The 21,715-nt window shown below is 46.2% G+C and overlaps 1 protein-coding gene across 1 annotated transcript in view; it reads right to left on the minus strand.

Annotated features, from left to right (window-relative positions):
* DCHS1 (dachsous cadherin-related 1) overlaps positions 1 to 21,715 on the minus strand; it is a 158,817-nt gene that overhangs the window by 136,701 nt on the left and 401 nt on the right. Inside the window, exon 2 of the mRNA XM_045025235.1 lies at positions 6,883 to 7,051. The gene's annotated coding sequence lies outside the window, so the exon portion shown is untranslated. The remainder of the gene's footprint in view (positions 1 to 6,882; positions 7,052 to 21,715) is intronic.

The raw sequence follows: 21,715 nt of genomic DNA on the forward strand, positions 1-21,715 counted from the left end.
CCTGTTACTATTTCCTGGTAGATGGAATTTGGCACTTGAATTGGGGTTTGGTGTAACCAGTCAGGAGGCCCAGCCGGGTCCCTTGGGTGTCAGGCTCCTGCCTACCCTAATCTCTTATGCTGGAGTTTCTGATGGTGAAGTCACAAACAGGAAATCCCGCCAGGATGTGCTTGGGCCCTAATTCCCGGATGTTCCCAGCCATCAGCAGCTTCCTGCATCCAGATGGAGATTAAAAATAAGTGAAGAAATCAGGCACCTGCTAGGCCTATGAGAGTCCCAGAGCTCCAGGGAGAGGGAGCAGCATTACCCTCAACTATCTGGGTAGCAGCACTGTTCTCCTGGTGAGACTGCCTCTGCACTAGGGTCACACCATTTAACCATGTCCCTGCAATGGTGCCTGGGTGATGGGAACTGATACTTTGGCTTTGTAGAACCATTCCTGTGGCCTCGTCCCAGAGAAGCTATATTAGCACATTGCTGCTAGGACAGGTTTGGACAAGGCTCTCCAAAGGTTAGTGCAGGCATGGAGCCAACCATCTGGCTGCCTCTCCTCTGTTGGCCTGCTGAATGACCACACAGGGTTCCTGCTGATGGGCGCTTCCTGCTTGTTCCCATCCTTCAGTTTTTGGTCAGGCCCATACTGAAGCCCTGAATGCGAGGCCCATCCTAGGGCTGTGTGTGATTGGCTGTTGCAGGGGCGGGGGAGAGATGGAGGAGGATATGGTTTCTGTTAATTTGTTTACAAGAATGTTTACAATCATGGAAACTCTGTGTGGCTCTGACAGGCCCTTTGGAGACAGCTGGATTCAGCAACAGCATCTGCATCTCACTGATGCTGCAGATCCCCTGCAGAGAGGGTCCTTTGCCCCTGCCTCCCAGACCTACCCCCTTCCTTCCACTATCAGTGAGTCCTTCTCCTGGGCCCCACAACAGGATCCATCCCTACAGTCTATTTCCCAGGACTCTGTCCAGTCCTAACCATTCTGAGCAGGGGGGCTTCTACCCCATTCTCTGGAAGACAATTCCCTGCCTAATATCTCACTCAACAAATAATCTGACCAGCCTCTGCATCTCCACAGCCTGAGGTGTCTATGGTGGCCCTGTTCATTCTAACTCACCTATCCCAGCCAAGGTGCAAGTATGCCAGGCACTTTAGAAACACAACAATAAGACAGGTCCTGCCCCAGAGTTTATAATCTAAGGTTAAGACAAGAGACAGCAGGTGGATATAACAAACAGATGGGAAGCACCAGGCAACTGTGAGCCAGTTGTGGTGATCAGTAGTGGTATGTGTTCACAACACAGCAGCTGCCTGACCATTGCCAAGTGTTTACAAAACACCACAGCATAAGTGGGTTTTAAGGGGAGATTTAAAAGGAGAATAATGTAGTGGTCTTGTGAATTATTACAGGGAACTACTTCCACATATAAGAGGTAGCGTGGGAGAATACACAAGGCTGCTAGTTGGAAAAATTGAAAAATTACCTCAATCATAGAATCATAGAATCTCAGGGTTGGAAGGGACCTCAGGAGGTCATCTAGTCCAACCCACTGCTCAAAGCAGGACCAAACCCAACTAAATCATCCCAGCCAGGGCTTTGTCAAGCCTGACCTTAAAAACCTCTAAGGAAGGAGATTCCACCACCTCCCTAGGTAACCCATTCCAGTTCGTCACCACCCTACTAGTGAAAAAGTTTTTCCTAATGTCCAACCTAAACCTCCCCCTCTGCAACTTGAGACCATTACTCCTTGTTCTGTCATCTTCTACCACTGAGAACAGTCTAGATCCATCCTCTTTGGAACCCCCTTTCAGGTAGTTGAAAGCAGCTATCAAATCCCCCCTCATTCTTCTCTTCTGCAGGCTAAACAATCTCAGTTCCCTCAGCTTCTCCTCATAAGTCATGTGCTCCAGCCCCCTAATCTTTTTTGTTGCCCTCCGCTGGACTCTCTCCAATTTATCCACATCCTTCTTGTAGTGTGGGGCCCAAAACTGGACACAGTACTCCAAATGAGGCCTCACCAGTGCTGAATAGAGGGGAATGATCACATCCTGCAATCTGCTGGAAATGCCCCTACTTATACAACCCAAAATGCCATTAGCCTTCTTGGCAACAAGGGCACACTGTTGACTCATATTCAGCTTTTCGTCCACCATAACCCCTAGGTCCTTTTCTGCAGAACTGCTGCCCAGCCATTCGGTCCCTAGTCTGTAGCAGTGCATGGGATTCTTCCGTCCTAAGTGCAGGACTCTGCACTTGTCCTTGTTGAACCTCATCATATTTCTTTTGGCCCAATCCTCTAATTTGTCTAGGTCCCTCTGTATCCTATCCCTACCCTCCAGCGTATCAACCACTCCTCCCAGTTTAGTGTCATCTGCAAACTTGCTAAGGGTGCAGTCCACACCATCCTCCAGATCGTTAATGAAGATATTGAACAAAACCGGCCCCAGCACCGATCCTTGGGGCACTCCACTTGATACGGCTGCCAACTAGACATGGAACCATTGATCACTACCCGTTGAGCCCGACCATCTAGCCAGTTTTCTATCCACCTTACCGTCCATTCATCCAGCCCATACTTCTTTAACTTGCTGGCAAGAATACTGTGGGAGACTGTATCAAAAGCTTTGCTAAAGTCCAGATATAGCACATCCACTGCTTTCCCCTCATCCACAGAGCCAGTTATCTCATCATAGAAGGCAATTAGGTTAGTCAGGCATGACTTGCCCTTGCTGAATCCATGCTGACTGTTCCTCATCACTTTCCTCTCCACTAAGTGCTTCAGGATTGATTCCTTGAGGACCTGTTCCATGATTTTTCCAGGGACTGAGGTGAGACTGACTGGCCTGTAGTTCCCTGGATCTTCCTTCTTCCCTTTTTTAAAGATGGGCACTACATTAGCTTTTTTCCAGTCATCCGGGACCTCCCCCGATTGCCATGATCTTTCAAAGATAATGGCCAATGGCTCTGCAATCTCATCGGCCAACTCCTTTAGCACCCTCGGATGCAGCGCATCCGGCCCCATGGACTTGTGCTCGTCCAGCTTTTCTAAATAGTCCCGAACTACTTCTTTCTCCACAGAGAGCTGATCACCTCCTCCCCATACCGTGCTACAGAGTGCAGCTGTCTGAGAGCTGACCTTGTCTGTGAAGACAGAGGCAAAAAAAGCATTGAGTACACTAGCTTTCTCCACATCCTCTGTCACTAGGTTCCCTCCCTCATTCAGCAAGGGGCCCACACTTTCCTTGACTTTCTTCTTGTTGCTAACATACCTGAAGAAACCCTTCTTGTTACTCCTAACATCTCCGGCTAGCTGCAACTCCAAGTGTGATTTGGCCTTCCTAATTTCACTCCTGCATGCCTGAGCAATACTTTTATACTCCTCCCTGGTTATTTGTCCAATCTTCCACTTCTTGTAAGCTGTTTTTTTGTGTTTAGGACGAGCAAGGATTTCACTGTTAAGCCAAGCTGGTCACCTGCCATATTTACTTTTCTTCCTACACATCGGTATGGTTTGTTCCTGCAACCTCAATAAGGATTCTTTAAAATACAGCCAGCTTTCCTCGACTCCTTTCCCCGTCATGTTATTCTCCCAGGGGACCTTGCCCATCAGCAGGGGCGGCTCTACAAATTTGGCCGCCCCAAGCAGTCATGCCCGGGAGGCGCCCCCGAGCCGCGGGAGCAGCGGACCTCCCACGGGCATGACTGCGGAGGGTCCGCTGGTCGCGCGGCTCGGCTGGACCTCCCGCAGCTGCGGGCGGTTCGCTGGTCCGGTGGCTCTGGTTGAGCTGCCGCAGGCATGCCTGTGGGAGGTCCAGCCGAGCCGCGGGGCCAGCGAACTGTCCGCAGTCATGCCTGCGGGAGGTCCACTGGAGCCGCCGGCCGAGTGTCCCCTCTGCAGTCATGCCTGCAGCAGGTCCGCTGCTCCCGGGGCTCCGGTGGACCTCCCGCAGGCATGACTGCGGCAGGTCCGCCGGCTCAGCCTGCCACCCCCCCGGGAAAGGGCCGCCCCAGGCGGGTGCTTGCCCCGCTGGGCTCTGGAGCCGGCCCTGCCCATCAGTTCCCTGAGGGAGTCAAAGTCTGCTTTTCTGAAGTCCAGGGTCTCTGTTCTACTGCTCTCCTTTCTTCCTTGTGTCAGGATCCTGAACTCAACCATCTCATGGTCACTGCCTCCCAGGTTCCCATCCACTATTGCTTCCTCTACTATTTCTTCCCTGTTTGTGAGCAGCAGGTCAAGAAGAGCTTTTCCCCTAGTTGGTTCCTCCAGCACTTGCACCAGGAAATTGTCCCCTACACTTTCCAGAAACTTCCTGGATTGTCTGGGTATATCCACTTGATATAATTTCTGAGATCACAGTTTGTTTGGTAAAGGTAATTGTTTTGACATAACAGACAGTAAGGTATGAGATGTAGTCCCACACAACATTCTGATTAAAAATTAGTTTTATATGATATAATTTTGTAGCCCATATTTAATGGATTTAAAATTGGTTAATTGTTATTCAGTTGCTTTCACCGATTAGCAAGCAAATATAAAATCATTACACAGGGCATACTGAGCAGAAGTGGGGAGGTGATATTACCTCTGTATACTGCTCTTGATGAAACCAGAACTGGACAGTGTCCAGGTTTGGTGTCCACGCTTTACAAAGAATGTTGAAAAATTGGAAAGGGTCAAACCTGCCTCACAGTGAGAAGCTAAAGGAGATCAATCTATTTAGTTTAACAAGGAAAAGATTAAGCAGTGAATTGATCATGGTCTGCAAATACCTACATGGGGAGAATTCTGATAGCAGACAGTTCTTTACTTTCACAGACTTAGGCAGAAAAATTCCAACAGGAAATAAGAGGCAACTGTATAGCAGGGAAGGGAATGAACCATTAAAACAACTCACCCAGGGATGTGGTGTATTCGCCATCACTGGGCAGCTACAAATAGAGACTAGGCATCTCATTGTAAAAGATCTGCACTAGCTCAGGCAGAAGCTGTTGGGCTGGATGCAGTAGTCACAGGGTGACCTGTTCTGGCCTCTGTTATTCAGATGGTCAGACTAGCTCATAATGGGCCCTTCTGGCCTAAACATCAACTAATCTCTTTATCTGGGAACCCAGTGTGAAGGACCTGCTGTTATTTGGGGATTCTGCCAATTAGACTGAAGAACTGTGTCAAACTGTGAGGTGAATAAGGGGGAAACCAACAAACACCTTCTAATCTGGGAACCAAGACAGGATTGAAACCTACATTTCTAGCAGCGATTAGAGAGAGAGAGAGAGAGAGAGAGAGAAAATGACAAGGGGGCAGATGCAGGAAAAAAATTCAGTTGAGGCGGGTTGCTGAGAGGTGCTCTTTAAGCGCTAATCTTACCAAAGCTACAGCTCCCAGATTATGATAGCCCTCCTACCACAATTTTCAGACCATAAGAACATAACCTAAGAACATAAGAATGGCCATACTGGGTCAGACCAATGGTCCATCTAGCCCAGTGTCCTGTCTTCCGACAGTGGCCAATGCCAGGTGCTTTAGAGGGAATGAAAAGAACAGGCCAGTTAGTGAGTGATCCATGCCATAATCCAGCCCCAGCATCTGGCAGTCAGAGGCCTAGGGACACCCAGGACATGGGGCTGTGTCCCTGACCATCTTGGCTAATAGTCACTGATGGGTCCCAAATGGGTCTGCGTGCACACACACACACACACACACACACACACACACAAAGTGCGCTGGGTCACAGACCTAGGAAATATTTTTTTTAAATAATGAGGAAGATTAGTTAGGAGGTGCACGTTTTTAGTACCACCTGGGGAAAAAAACTTGATTGGCTGTTTTCCCCATGTTACTCACTTCCTGGGGAAGAGCAGCCAATCACTGATCAGGGCTGCTGCTAGGGTCAGCAGGCAGACCTCTTCCCCCGCTCCTCAGGAGCCCTCACCATTCTCAAAGGAGTTGAGGGAGGAGCAGAAAGGCCCCAGCTGCTCCCCTCTCTCACCACTTCCCTGCTGCTCCTCTGCTCATTGCCCTCCTCCCCCACCACCACCACGTTCCTCCTTGCAACACTAAGCCTGGGAAGGGGAAAGGAGGATGAAGGTCTCCTTAGCTGCAGAGGGAACAGAGGCTGGAGAGAGGGGCAAGAACTGATGTGAGGGCAGAATGATGGAGGCAGGGGGAAGAACTGATTTGGGGGTTGTGGGGTGAATTAATTGCTGGGTAGGGGAGATGGGATGATGTGTGAGTGATAGTAGACACCCCCTGCCCCACAGAAACACCCTTTTTTCAGCCCACTGTAAGAACTGCCCTTAATTCCTAACTCTTCTTAGCTCTTGTCTTGGCTGCCTCTTCTAACCTCCTCCTTCGGAGTCTCTTCATCCATGCCTCTGCAGCACAGCGACCTCACTTGGCAGGGACTACCCGGCAGTACATGCCTTGTTCTGGTAGGTGCCTCTTAGAAAGCTGCTCACTTAGGCCTGGACTTCCTCCCTCGTAGTGAACAGTCTCCTTCTGTTCCCCTGGAAATCAGCTGGGAGGAAGCAAGATGGGGAGGTGGTTTCCGAAATGCTGTGGATTGTGATTACAGACTTAGTCTCAAACTCCATTGGGGGTGGGGAGAGCAGGAGCGGCTGCCTGGGGGACTCGAGTTATTTTGGTGCAAGTCAAACATATGCCTTTGATCAACACTGCTCACGGACAGATGCAAACCTGGTGGTGAGGGGCTTGTTGGCGTTTTGTAAAGGGAAGCAAACAATTTGGGGAATGTCCCTTCCCAAAGAACACACCGGTTGCTTTGGAAGATCCAGAGCGTTCTAAATTTAGAGAGGGGATTATTTCAGAATGGAAAATGTTTGTTCAGGAAGGAAAGACTCTGAGATCAGCCGACTTGAGACTCACCCACATGCTGTTGACTCCAACAGACCTCTCCAGCTTGGGAGCAGGGAGCCTGGGTGTGGAGACTGCAGGGAGCAGGAAAATCTCCAGGCATTACCCATCAGTGCCTGAATTTGTCCTCACGCAGTAGCCTTCTCTCAGCTCTGGGCTAGCACTTAGGGACAGGTGATTTCTGAAACAGAGACATGTGGGGCCTGGTGAGTCCTCCTGGGAGAGAAGGAAAAAGAAAAAAAAACAACCCAAACCCTGGATCATAAGGTTCTCCTTGGTTTTAAATCACAGACAACTTGGTTCCATCTACCACACTTCATGCATGCTGAGTACTAGATCCTGCCAAATATCCCCAGCAAGCGCTCCCCCCCCCACACAAATGGCACGAGTCAACATAGTAACAGTACACATACACACTGCCATAAAAACAGTACTCTCTAGCTATACTGCAGCAAGAGACACACACAAAAAACCTGGTATGAAATAGCTCCATCTAGTGATACGTTTTATTTACACAGGTTTCAGAATGATAGTCGTGTTAGTCTCTATCAGCAAAAACAACGAGGAGTCCTTGTGGCACCTTAGAGACTAACAAATTTATTGGGCATAAGCTTTCATGGGCTAGAACCCACTTCATCAATGAATGGAGTGGAAAATACAGTAGCATATACACAGTACATGAAAAGATGGGAGTTGCCTTACCAAGTGGGGGTCAGTGCTAAGGAGACAATTCAATTAAAATGGAAGTGGGCTGTTCTCAACAGTGGAATACCAAGGGAGGAAAAATCACCTTTGTAATGGTAATGAGGGCAATGTAATCAGGGTGGCCCATTAGAAATTAATTGGCAGCAGGTTTAAAACAAATAAAAGGAAGTTCTTCTTCACGCAGCGCAGTCAACTTGTGGAACTCCTTACCTGAGGAGGTTGTGAAGGCTAGGACTATAACAATGTTTAAAAGGGGACTGGATAAATTCATGGTGGCTAAGTCCATAAATGGCTATTAGCCAGGATGGGTCAGAATGGTGTCCCTAGCCTCTGTTCGTCAGAGGATGGAGATGGATGGCAGGAGAGAGATCACTTGATCATTGCCTGTTAGGTTCACTCCCTCAGGGGCACCTGGCATTGGCCACTGTCGGTAGACAGATACTGGGCTAGATGGACCTTTGGTCTGACCCGGTACGGCCTTTCTTATGTTCTTATGTTCTTATGTTCATTTCAAACAGTTGACAAGAAGGTGTGAGTATCAGCAGGGGGAAATTAGTTTTTGTAATGACCCATCCACTCCCAGTCTTTATTCAAGCCTAATTTGATGGTGTCCAGTTTGCAAATTAATTCCAGTGCTGCAGTTTCACGTTGGTGTCTGTTTTTGAAGTCTTTTTATTGAAGAATTGCCACTTTTAAGTCTGTCTGTTGTTGAGTGTCCAGGGAGACTGAAGTGTTCTCCGACTGGGTTTTTGAATGTTATAATTCTTGACGTCTGATATATGTCCATTTATTCTTTTGCGTAGAAACTGTCCGGTTTCGTCAATATACATGGCAGAGGTGCATTGCTGGCACGATGACATATATCACATTGGTAGATGTGCAGGTGAATGACCCCCCGATGGTGTGGCTGATGTGGTTAGGTCCTATAATCGTGTCCCTTGAATAGATATGCAGACAGATTTGGCAATGGGGTTTGTTGCAGGGTTTGGTTCCTTGGTTAGTGATTTTGTTGTGTGGTGTGTAGTTGCTGGTATTTACTTCAGGTTGTGGGGCTGTCTGTAAGCGAGGACTGGCCTGTCTCTCGAGGTCTGTGAGAGTGAGGGATTATCCTTCAGGATAGGTTGTAGATTCTTGATGATGTGCTGGAGAGGTTTTAGTTGGGGGCTGTAGGTGACGGCTAGTAGCGTTCTGTTACTTTCTACTTTACTTTACAAGTAGTAATTTCTCACCTTAAATGTTGTTTTAGGCATTTCTTTTGCAGGTCAGACACCTTTTCCAGCCAGGGCTCAGCTCTTCTCCCCCACTTTTGTCTTTGTTTCTTAGGGCTTGTCTACACGTACATTTTATAGCTCTCTAACTTGGTGGCTCAGGAGTATGAAAAATCACCCCCGAGAGCAGCAAGTCTGAGCGCTTTAAAGTGCTAGTGTAGAAAGGCTCCGAGTGCTGGGAGCCGTGCTCTCAGTGCTTGGAGTTATTCCCCTCGTGGAGGTAGATCACCAGGAGTGCTGGGAGAGCTCTTTCCCAGCACTCGTGCCTGACCACACTCACACTTCAAAGTGCTGCTGCAGGAGCACTCCCGCAGCAGCACTTTGAAGTTTCTAGTGTAAATGTAGCCTATGATGTTTCCAGTAGTCATCCTGGGCAGGGATTCAGTGAAGAATGACCCTGAATAAGTCACTCCCCTGTCTTAAATAGGTTTTACATATGGTGGGAACCATTTATTTTCCAGTATGGTTCCTCTTCTCGCCCAATGGAAAAATACTGATATTTTATCATGGAATCCAGTACCAGGTGACTTAATAACATGACCCTACAGTGTCAAAGCAGCCATGATTCAAAGGTTGTTTGTAGTGTCCCAGAAAGCTTCTCAGGAAGTTGGGAAATGAGCATCTTCAGAGTCCTATTTTTCTCCCTAATGGCCCATCCAGATAGATTGCATTTTGTCTGGTGGGAGTTCCCCAGATGTAAACTCACTTTGTAATTGTTACATAGTCAATATTTCTAACTTCAGACACAAAAATGATACATGAATACAAATAGGATAATCATCTTCAGGAAACCAAACCTTTCCAATGATATCTCACAAGACCCATCTTGCATAAAACATATCTTAGTTATGCCATATTAATATCATAATTTCTCTATGAAAAATGGGGTGTAGTATCACAGGGGCACTTAACCAAGATAGCCCAAAACCCAGTGCTCCAGTCTGGAGGGCTGTGACTGCAGGCAGCAAGAGGGAACTGGTTTCACTCCCCTCTCCAGCTGCTGAATTCCAGGCCGATCTGTGAAGGATCCCTCCTTAGAGAAAGTGAGGGAACTTGCTGACCCCCAAGGGGTTTCGCCATGCTGTGAAGGCTGCAGGGAAAGATTCCTATGGGAGAAGGGATTCCTGTACTGGGAATGAGCTGCCCCAGGGGGAGTGGAACTACAGGGGATCAGGAGGCAGCTGGTGGTCCCCCAGAAGTACCACCGCTGGCTGTTGTACCTGGGCCACAATGTCCCTCTCCCGGGACACCGGGGGATCCAGTGCACCAGGCAGAGGCTGCTACAGAACTTTTACTGGTCCAGAGTCTGTGACACCATCCAGCAGTACTGCAGGTCCTACAACCCCTGCCAGAGAGTAGGGAAGGCACGGGACAAGGATAAAGCAGCCTTGCGACCCCTCCCTGTCATACAGGAGCCTTTTCAGAAGGTGGTCATAGACATAGTGGGGCCCCTCAGCAAGGCAACCTGGGCTGGGAAGAAATACATTCTGGTGGTGGTAGATTTTGAGATCTGTTACCCAGAGGCGGTGCCCCTATCCTCTATCAAGGCAGACACTGTGGTGGACGTGCTGCTGACCATCTTCAGCAGACGGGGGTTCCCCCAGGAGGTCCTTACAGACCAGGGGTCCAATTTCATATCAGCCTCGCTCTGGTGCTTGTGGGAGAAGTGTGGGGTCCAGCACCCCTGAGCTTCAATGTATCACCCTCATAGAATCATAGAATCTCAGGGCTGGAAGGGACCTCAGGAGGTCATCTAGTCCAACCGCCTGCTCAAAGCAGGACCAAACCCAACTAAATCATCCCAGCCAGGGCTTTGTCAAGCCTGACCTTAAAAACCTCTAAGGAAGGAGATTCCACCACCTCCCTAGGTAACCCATTCCAGTTCGTCACCACCCTACTAGTGAAAAAGTTTTTCCTAATGTCCAACCTAAACCTCCCCCTCTGCAACTTGAGACCATTACTCCTTGTTCTGTCATCTTCTACCACTGAGAACAGTCTAGATCCATCCTCTTTGGAACCCCCTTTCAGGTAGTTGAAAGCAGCTATCAAATCCCCCCTCATTCTTCTCTTCTGCAGGCTAAACAATCTCAGTTCCCTCAGCTTCTCCTCATAAGTCATGTGCTCCAGCCCCCTAATCATTTTTGTTGCCCTCCGCTGGACTCTCTCCAATTTATCCACATCCTTCGTGTAGTGTGGGGCCCATAACTGGACACAGTACTCCAAATGAGGCCTCACCAGTGCTGAATAGAGGGGAATGATCACATCCCTCGATCTGCTGGAAATGCCCCTACTTATACAATCCAAAATGCCATTAGCCTTCTTGGCAACAAGGGCACACTGTTGATTCATATTCAGCTTTTCGTCCTCCGTAACCCCTAGGTCCTTTTCTGCAGAAAAAGGTAATAATTGGAGATATACCAATCTCCTAGAACTGGAAGGGACCTTGAAAGGTCATTGAGTCCAGCCCCCTGCCTTCACTAGCAGGACCAATTTTTGCCCCAGATCCCTAAGTGGCCCCCTCAAGGATTGAACTCACGACCCTGGGTTTAGCAGGCCAATGCTCAAACCACTGAGCTATCCCTGCCCCCAGTTGAGTGGGCTGGTGGAGAGATTTAATGGGACCTTGAAGATGATGCTCAATATTCTGTTCAATATCTTCATCAATGATTTAGATAATGGCACAGAGAATACACTTATAAAGTTTGCGGACGATACCAAGCTGGGAGGGGTTGCAAGTGCTTTGGAGGAATGGATTAAAATTCAAAATGATCTGGAAATGACTCCTAGGAAGGAGTACTGTGGAAAGGGATCTGGGGATCATAGTGGATCACAAGCTAAATACCAATCAACAGTGTAACACTGTTGCAAAAAAAGCAAACATAATTCTGGAATGTATTAGTGGGAGTATTGTAAGCAAGACACAAGAAGTAATTCTTCCGTTCTACTCCATGCTGATTAGGCCTCAACCGGAGTATTGTGTTCAGTTCTGGGCACCACATTTCCGGGAAGATGTGGACAAATTGGAGAGAGTCCAGAGAAAAGCAACAAAAATGATGAAAGGTCTAGAAAACATGACCTATGAGGGAAGATTTAAAAAAAAACCCAACAACTAGGTTTGTTTAGTCTGGAAAAGAGAAGACAGAGGGGACATGATAACAGTTTTCAAGTACATAAAAAGGTTGTTATAAGGAGGAGGGAGAAAACTTGTTTTTCTTAATTACCTCCCACAAACCACCACACCTCCGGGTCATCCTGCTAGCATGCAGGTCCCAATCTGAGTGTCTGTGTATATCCACAGCCAGGGTCCAGCAGCCTGTCAGCACACTCCAGTCACACTCTGGCTTATATCAGCCTTGGCTACCACTTGCAGGATGAGCCCAACACACTTCCTGTCCTAGATACTACTCTGAATGGAGTTACCCGCACAGATCACAACACTGGATTAGTTTGATTAAAGAATAAAACAAGATTATTTAACTTCAGGCAGATAGATTTTAAGTGAGTACAACTATAAGGCATTAAAGTCAGAAATGGTTACAAAAGAAATAAAGATAAAACACTTCCTAGTACTAAAACTTAAAGTAGACTTGGTTTAAGGTGAAGTCCTTTACTACGTGTTCCCAGTAATATTGCTGACCAAACTCTCAGGCCAGGACTGGCTCTCAAAGTCCAGCGTATGTATCTTTTGTCTTCTTAAGTGAAAGAGAGAATGAGATGAGAGATAATGGGGAGTATTTTTAACCCTCACTTTTACAAGTCAGTTACCCTTTGAAAATGCATTTTTCTGAGGGTTACTCCTAGATACAGTTCATTCCTGCTGTGATGACAGAGACAAAGCATCTGGTGGTGAAAGAGGTTGCATGCTGTTGTTTGCTAAGATGCAAATTGGTCTGTTCCTGCCCCCAAACCTTCCTTGGCAAAGAATGGCCGCTTGATAGGTGACTGCCCATCAACTTTGATGACACCTGGCTAGAGGCAACAGCTTGTCCTTTGTCTTTGAGAAACTAGTAAACACGTTTCAGACCTAATTTCAGCTTGTTTATAACTTTACATATAAAGTTGCTACACACATTTCTCCATGATATTATTGAACATCAGGTTATTAATTTTCAAATACCTCAACAAGGCATATTTTGTATGACGATTATTACAATAGTATGTAGGGTGTGAATACAGGGGTGCATTCAGTCACAAGCCCCCACCCTGATCACCACCTACTCCCCACCTCCCAAAGCAACACACACCACCCTGGTATCACCCCCTTCTCACCCCACCTTGGTCCCTGCCCACACTCACACCCCAGTGACCACCCCCTTAGGGTTGTCAGGTGTCTAGTTTTCGACGGGAATGTCCAGTCGAAAAGGGACCCTGGAGGCGCCGGTCAGCACTGTTGACCAGGCTGTTAAAATTCCAGTCGGTGGTGCAGCAACAGTAAGGCAGGCTCCCTGCCTGCCCTGGCTCCACGCAGCTCCCAGAAACAGCAGCACGACCCCCCTCCGGCTTCTAGGTGTAGGGGCAGCCAGGGGCTCCACAGGCTGCCCCCGGCCCAAGCACCAACTCTGCAGCTCCCATTGGCCAGGATATATGGCCAAGGGGAGCTACAGGGGCAGCACCTGCAGACGGGGGTGCACACACCATGCAGAGCTGCGCCTCTGTGTAGGAGGCGGAGGGGGGACATGCTGCTGCTTCCGGGAACTGCTTGAAGTAAGTGCCACCCGGAGCCGGAACTCCTGACCCCCTCCCGCGTCCCAACTCCCTGCGCCAGCCCTAATCCCCCTCCCACCCTTCAAATCCCTCCATCTCAGCCCGGAACACACTCCTGCAAGCGACCAGGGAGCTTTGTGAACTGGGGCCGTTAACAGAGAGTTTCGAGAGGGAGTTTGGTAGGGGAGTGGGAAGGGAGCAAGGTACACTTGCCATTCCTTAAAACCTTTAAACTAAACTATAATCAAAACTTCTTGATTTAAACAAAAACCCTATCATTAACCTAGGTAGCAATAGGAGAGAATCCAGGTATAAGCCCAGCAGAAGAGTGGGGGCTATCCTGTTTATTGCACTCAGTGTAGCATGTATGATTACTTGCCCTGTGGGCAGGTGGCATATGTGTGCATTCAGTGCAAGTTACTCCTGGCCCTCAGAGACCGCGTACGGGCTTTGGAGGCCAGGATGGCAGAACTGGAGGAGCTAAGGGAGGCAGAGAGGTATGTTGATGAGGCTTTCCAGGACACAGTAGATTTGTCTCACCACCGGTCAAACAGCCCCTGCGCTGTTAAGGAGGATGAAAGGCTCAGGGAAGTAGAGCAGTCAACGGGAGCAGAGAGAAACCTTCCCATAGTTGGGACCCTCCTTCCAGATGATGCTGGGGTTGCCGCTTGCACTGAGGTTACCTCTCCAAGGGAGGGAACTCCAGTTGCTCATTAGAAACATAGATAGCTGGGTTTGTGATGACCAGGAGAACTGTATAGTGACTTGCCTGCCTGGTGCAAAGGTTGTCGATCTCTTGAGGCATCTAGATAGACTTATGTGTAGTACTGGGAAGGAGCTGGTGGTCGTGGTACATGTAGGTACCAGTGACATAGGGAAGGGTAGGAGAGACGTCCTGGAGGCCAAATTTAGGCTGCTAGGAAAGAGACTGAAATCCAGGACCTCTATGGTGGCATTCCCAGAAATGCTTCCAGTTCCATACGAAGGGACAGGTAGGCAGGCAGGCAGAGCTTCAGAGTCTCAATGCATGGATGAGATGATGGTGTAGACAGGATTAGAAACTTGGGAAACTTTTGGGATAGGGGGAGTCTATATAGGAGAGATGGGCTCCACCTAAACCAAAGTAGAACCAGACTGCTGGCACTTAACATTAAAAAAATTTGCAAAGCAGTTTTTAAACTAAGAGACGGGGGAAAGCCAATTGCTGCAGAGGAGCACGTGGATCGGAGAGAGACTTCTCTTAGAGGAGAGCCTATTGATAGGATGGAAGAGGATAAAGTATGGGCCAGATCAGACGAGAAACATTCACATAAAAAAAGAATCTGACACATCAGAAAAGGGCAGACAAATAAACAGTGACAAGTTTTTAAAGTGCTTGTACACAAATGCTAGAAGTCTAAATAATAAGATGGGTGAACTAGAGTGCCCCGTGTTAAAGGAGGCTATTGATATAACAGGCATCACAGAAACCTGCAGAAGTGGGGACAATCAATGGGACACAATCATTCTGGGGCACAAAATATATTGGAAGGACAGAACAGGTTGTGCGGGGGGGGGGGGCAGGAGAAGAGGGGAAGCGGCACTATATGTGAAAGAAAATGTAGAATCAAATGAAGTAAAAATCTCACATGAATCCACATGTTCCATAGAATCTTTATGGATAGTAATTCCAGGCTCTAATAAGAATATAACAGTAGGAATCTATTATCGACCACCTGACTAGGACAGGGATAGTGATGATGAAATGCTAAGGGAGATTAGAAAGGCTATCAAAATAAAGAACTCAATAATAGTGGGGGATTTCAATTATCCCCATTTTGACTGGATACATGTCACCTCAGGATGAAATGCAGAGACAACATTTCTCCATAGTTTAAATGACTGCTTCTTGGAGCAGCTGGTACAGGAACCCACAAGGGGAGAGGCAATTCTCGATTTAGTACTGAGTGAAGCACAGGATCTGGTCCAAGAGGTAAACTATAACAGGACCGCCTGGAAATAGTGACCATAATATAACAACATTTAACATTCCTGTGGTGGGAAGAACACCTCAACAGCCCAACACTGTGGCATTTAATTTCAGAAATGGGAACTATGCAAAAATGAGGAGGTTAGTTAAACAGAAATTAAAAGGTACAGTGACTAGAGAGTGAAATCCCTGCAAGCTGCATGAACACTTTTCAAAGACACCCTAATAGAGGCCCAACTTAAACGTATACCCCAAATTAAAAAATACAGTAAAAACTAAAAAGGAGCCATTGTGGCTCAACAACCATGTAAAAGAAACAGTGAGAGATAAAAAGGCATCTTTTAAAAAGTGGAAGTCAAATCCTAGTGAGGTAAATAGAAAGGAGCATAAACACTGCCAAATTAAGTGTCAAAATGTAATAAGAAAGCCAAAAAGGAGTTTGAAGAACAGCTAGCCAAAAACTCAAAAGTTAATAACAAAATGTTTTAAGTGCATCAGAAGCAGGAAGCCTGAAAAACAACCAGTGGGGCCCCTGGACGATCGAGATAGCTCATCTCAATTGATTAGACTCTTCCTGTAGGTATGCATACTTCCACCTTTTCATGTTCTCTGTATGTATAAATCTCTCCTGTCTGTGTGTTCCATTCTATGCATCCGAAGAAGTGAGCTGCACTCACGAAAGCTCATGCTAAAATAAATTTGTTAGTCTTTAAGGTGCCACAAGTACTCCTGTTCTTTTTGCGAGATACAAAAGGAGCACTTAAAAACGATAAAGTCATTGCAGAGAAACTAAATGAATTCTTTGCTTCAGTCTTCTCAGCTGAGGATGTTAGGGAGATTCCCAAACCTGAGCCATCCTTTTTAGGTGATAAATCTGAAGAACTGTCACAGATTGAAGTGTCACTAGAGGTGGTTTTGGAATTAACTGATAAACTTAACAGTAACAAGTCACTGGGACCAGATGGCATTCACCCAAGAGTTCTGAAAGAACTCAAATGTGAAGTTGCAGAACTCTTAACTATGGTTTGTAACCTGTCTTAAATCAGCTTCTGTACCCAATGACTGGAAGTTAGCTAATGTAACACCAATATTTAAAAAGGGCTCTAGAGGTGATCCTGGCAATTACAGACCGGTAAGTCTAACGTCAGTACCGGGCAAATTAGTTGAAACAATAATAGAGAATAAAATTATCAGAAACATAGAAGAACATGACTTTTGCCCAACAAGTTAACATGGTTTCTGTAAAGGGAAATCATGTCTTACTAATCTATTAGAGTTCTTTGAAGGGGTCAACAAACATGTGAACAGTGGACATAGTGTACTTAGATTTCCAGAAAGGATTTCACAAGGTCCCTCTGTCACGGAGTGTGGGGGAGTCAGGGCCCTGCACCCCTCTTCCTGGGGATTCACAGTGACTCTCAGCCAGCCAGTAAAACGGAAGGTTTATTGGACAATAGGAACGCAGTCTACAGCAGAGCTTGTAGGCACGACCAGGACCCCTCAATCAAGTCCTTCTGGGGGTTCAGGGAGCTTAGACCGTAGCTTGGGGTTCCCTGCATTGCACCACCCAGCCCAAACTGAAACCAAAAATCCCTGCAGCAGCTCTTTTCCCCCTCCCCTCTCTCTCCTGTCCTTTGTTCAGTCTCCCAGGCAGAAGGTGTGAATTCTCCCAACCCCCCTTCTGGCTCAGGTTACAGCTCAGGTAGGCTTCCTCTCATCCCCAATGTAACCTCCCAGCAACGTAAGTGTATATTGCTCCCCCGGAAACCCGCAGCCATTGCACTGTAACCAAACGAAAGGAGGCAATCGGAGCAGCCCCATGGGCAGAGGGAATAAGAAGCCAGCATCTCCTGTGCGCCATTTCCCCTCTTAGAAGTGATATGCAGCAATCTCTCTCCAGAGATATATTTTTTAAGAGAAACTTCCAATCTTTCTGTGATCGTGGTGTCTGTCTTTTTGCTACCTACTTAACAGCTTTTGGGTTCACTTTATAATATAACTTTAAAACCAGGAAAAAAAAACATTCCCAGGTCAAATCCGCCCTGCTCCCTGCTCCATCACACCCTCACCAAAGGCTCTTACGTAAATTAAGTTGTCATGGGATAAAAGGGAAGGTCCTTTCATGGACTGAGAACTGGTTAAAAGACAGGGAACAAAGGGTAGGAATTAATGGTAAATTCTCAGAATGGAGAGTGGTAACTAGTGGTGTTCCCCAAGGGTCAGTCCTAGGACCAATCCTATTCAACTTATTCATAAACGATCTGGAGAAAGGGGTAAACAGTGAGGTGGCAAAATTTGCAGACAATACTAAACTGCTCAAGATATTTAAAACCAAAGCAGACTGTGAAGAACTTCAAAAAGATCTCAAAAAACTAAGTGATTGGCCATTTTGTTGCCCAATGAAATTTAACATGGATAAATGTAAAGTAATGCACATTGGAAAAAATAACCCTAACTATACATACAATATAATGGGTCCTAATTTAGCTACAACTAATCAGGAAACAAATCTTGAAGTCATCGTGGATAGTTCTCTGAAGACATCCATGCAGTGTGCAGCAGCAATCATAAAAGCAAACAGGATGTTAGGAATCATTATAAAAGGGATCGAGAATAAGATGGAGAATATCTTATTGCCCTTATATAAATCCATGGTATGCCCACAGCTTGAATACTGAGTACAGATGTGGTCTCCTCATTTCAAAAAAGATATACTGGCATTAGAAAAGGCTCAGAGTAGGGCAACTAAAATGATTAGGGGTTTGGAACGGGTCCCATATGAGGGGAGATTAAAGAGGCTAGGAATTTTCAGCTTGGAAAAGAGGAGACTAAGGGGGGATATGATAGAGGTATATAAAACCATGAGTGATGTGGAGAAAGTAAATAAGGAAAAATTATGTACTTGTTCCCATAATATAAGAACTAAGGGCCACCAAATGAAATTAATGGTCAGCAGGTTTAAAACAAATAAAAGGAAGTTCTTCTTCACACAATGCACAGTCAACCTGTGGAACTCCTTGCCTGAGGAGGTTGTGAAGGCTAGGACTATCATAGATTCACAGACCCTAGGACTGGGAAGGACCTCGAGAGGTCATCGAGTCCAGTCCTCTGCCCTCATGGCAGGATCAAATACTGTCTAGACCATCCTGGATAGACATTTATCTAACCTACTCTTAAATATCTCCAGAGATGGAAATTCCACAACCTCCCTAGGCAGTTTATTCCAATGTTTAACCACCCTGACAGTTAGGAACTTTTTCCTAATGTCCAACCTAAACCTCCCTAGCTGCAGTTTAAGCCCATTGCTTCTTGTTCTATCCTTAGAGGCTAAGATGAACAAGTTTTCTCCCACCTCCTTAAGACACCCTTTTAAATACCTGGAAACTGCTATCATGTCCCCTCTCAGCTTTCTCTTTTCCAGATTAAACAAACCCAATTCTTTCAGCCTTCCTTCATAGGTCATGTTCTCTAGACCAGGGGTCGGCAACCTTTCAGCAGTGCTGTGCCAAGTCTTCATTTATTCACTCTAATTTAAGGTTTTGCGTGCCAGTAATACATTTTAACGTTTTTAGGAGGTCTCTTTCTATAAGTCTATAATAAAACTAAACTATTGTTGTATGTAAAGTAAATAAGGTTTTAAAATGTTTAAGAAACTTCATTTAAAATTAAGTTAAAACACAAAGCCCTCCAGACCGGTGGCCAGGACCCGGGCAGTGTGAGTGCCACTGAAAATCAGCTCGTGTGCCGCCTTCGGCATGCGTGCCATAGGTTGCCTACCCCTGCTCTAGACCTTTAATCATTCTTGTTGCTCTTACATAAGATCATAAGAACGGCCGTACTGGGTCAGACCAAAGGTCCATCTAGCCCAGTATCTGTCTACCGACAGTGGCCAATGCCAGGTGCCCCAAGGGAAGTGAACCTAACAGGCAATGATCAATGATCTCTCTCCTGCCATCCATCTCCATCCTCTGACGAACAGAGACCAGGGACACCATTCTTTACCCATCCTGGCTAATAGCCATTTATGGACTTAGCCACCATGAATTTATCCAGTTCCCTTTTCTCTTCTCTGGACCCTCTCCAATTTCTCCACATCTTTCTTGAAATGCGGTGCCCAGAACTGGACACAATACTCCGGCTGAGGCCTGACCAGCGCAGAGTAGAGCGGAAGAATGATTTCTCATGTCTTGCTCACAACACAACTGTTAATGCATCCCAGAATCACGTTTGCTTTTTTTGCAACAGCATCACACTGTTGACTCATATTTAGCTCGTGGTCCACTTATAACCCCTAGATCCCTTTCTGCCATACTCCTTCCTAGCCAGTCTCTTCCCATTCTGTATGTGTGAAATTGATTGTTCCTTCCTAAGTGGAGCACTTTGCATTTGTCTTTATTAAACTTCATCCTGTTTACCTCAGACCATTTCTCCAATTTGTCCAGATCATTTTGAATTTTGACCCTATCCTCCAAAGCAGTTGCAATCCCTTCCAGTTTAGTATCATCTGCAAAACTTAATAAGCGTACTTTCTATGCCAATAACTAAGTCGTTGATGAAGATATTGAACAGAGCCGGTCCCAAAACAGACCCCTCCGGAACCCCACTCATTATACCTTTCCAGCAGGATTGGGAACCATTAATAACTCCTCTTTGAGTATGGTTATCCAGCCAGTTATGCACCCACCTTACAGTAGCCCCATCTAAGTTGTATTTGACTAGTTTATCGATAAGAATATCATGCAAGACCATATCAAATGCCTTACTAAAGTCTAGGTATACCACATCCACCGCTTCTCCCTTATCCATAAGACTTGTTATCCTATCAAAGAAAGCTATCAGATTAGTTTGACATGATTTGTTCTTTACAAATCCATGCTGGCTATTCCTTATCACCTTACCACCTTCCAAGTGTTTGCAGATGATTTCCTTAGTTACTTGCTCCATTATCTTCCCTGGCACGGAAATTAAACTAACTGTTCTGTAGTCTCCTGGGTTGTTTTTATTTCCCTTTTTGTAGATGGGCACTATGTTTGCCCTTTTCCAGTCTTCTGGAATCTCTCCCGTCTCCCATGATTTTCCAAAGATAATAGCTAGATGCTCAGATTCCTCCTCTATTAGCTCCTTGAGTATTCTAGGATGCATTTCATCAGGCCCTGGTGACTTGCAGGCATCTAACTTTTCTAAGATTTTTAACTTGTTCTTTTTTTAAATTTTCTTTTCTAAACCTACCCCCTTCCCATTAGCATTCACTATGTTAGGCATTCCTTCAGACTTCTCGGTGAAGACCGAAACAAAGAAGTCATTAAGCATCTCTGCCATTTCCAAGTTTCCTGTTACTGTTTCTCCCTCCTCACTGAGCAGTGGGCCTACCCTGTCTTTGGTCTTCCTATTGCTTCTAATGTATTGATAAAAAGTCTTCTTGTTTCCCTTTATTCCCGTAGCTAGTTTGAGCTCATTTTGTGCCTTTGCCTTTCTAATCTTGCCCCTGCATTCCTGTGTTGTTTGCCTATATTCATCCTTTGTAATCTGTCCTAGTTTCCATTTTTATATGACTCCTTTATATTTTTTAGATCATGCAAGATCTCGTGGCAAAAGACCAGCTTGGCTTAACCACTTTTCTGTCTTTCCTACCCAGCAGAATAGCTTGCTTTTGGGCCCTTAATGGTGTCCTTTTGAAAAACTGCCAACTCTCCTCAGTCATTTTTCCCCTCAGTCTTGATTCCCATGGGACCGTACCTATCAGCTCTCTGAGCTTACCAAAATCCACCTTCCTGAAATCCATTGTCTCTATTTTGCTGTACTCCCTCCTACCCATCCTTAGAATTGCAAACTCTATGATTTCATGATCACTTTCACCCAAGCTGCCTTCCACTTTCAAATTCTCAACAAGTTCCTCCCTATTTGTTAAAACAGCTTCCCCCCAGTAGCTTTTTCAACCTTCTGAAATAAAAAGTTGTCTGCAATGCAGTCCAATAACTTATTGGACAGTCTGTGCCCCGCTGTGTTATTTTCCCAGCATATATCTGGATAGTTGAAGTCCCCCATCACCACCAGATCTTGGGCTTTGGATGATTTTGTTAGTTGTTTAAAAAAAGTCTCTTCCACCTGTTTAGGTTGCCTGTAGTAGACCCCTAGCATGACATCACCCTTGGTTTTTTACCCCTTTTAGCCTAACCCAGAGACTCTCAACACTTCCATC

This window comes from Mauremys mutica, chromosome 1 (genome assembly GCF_020497125.1).
Source record: "Mauremys mutica isolate MM-2020 ecotype Southern chromosome 1, ASM2049712v1, whole genome shotgun sequence".
Classification (NCBI taxonomy): Eukaryota; Metazoa; Chordata; order Testudines; family Geoemydidae; genus Mauremys; species Mauremys mutica.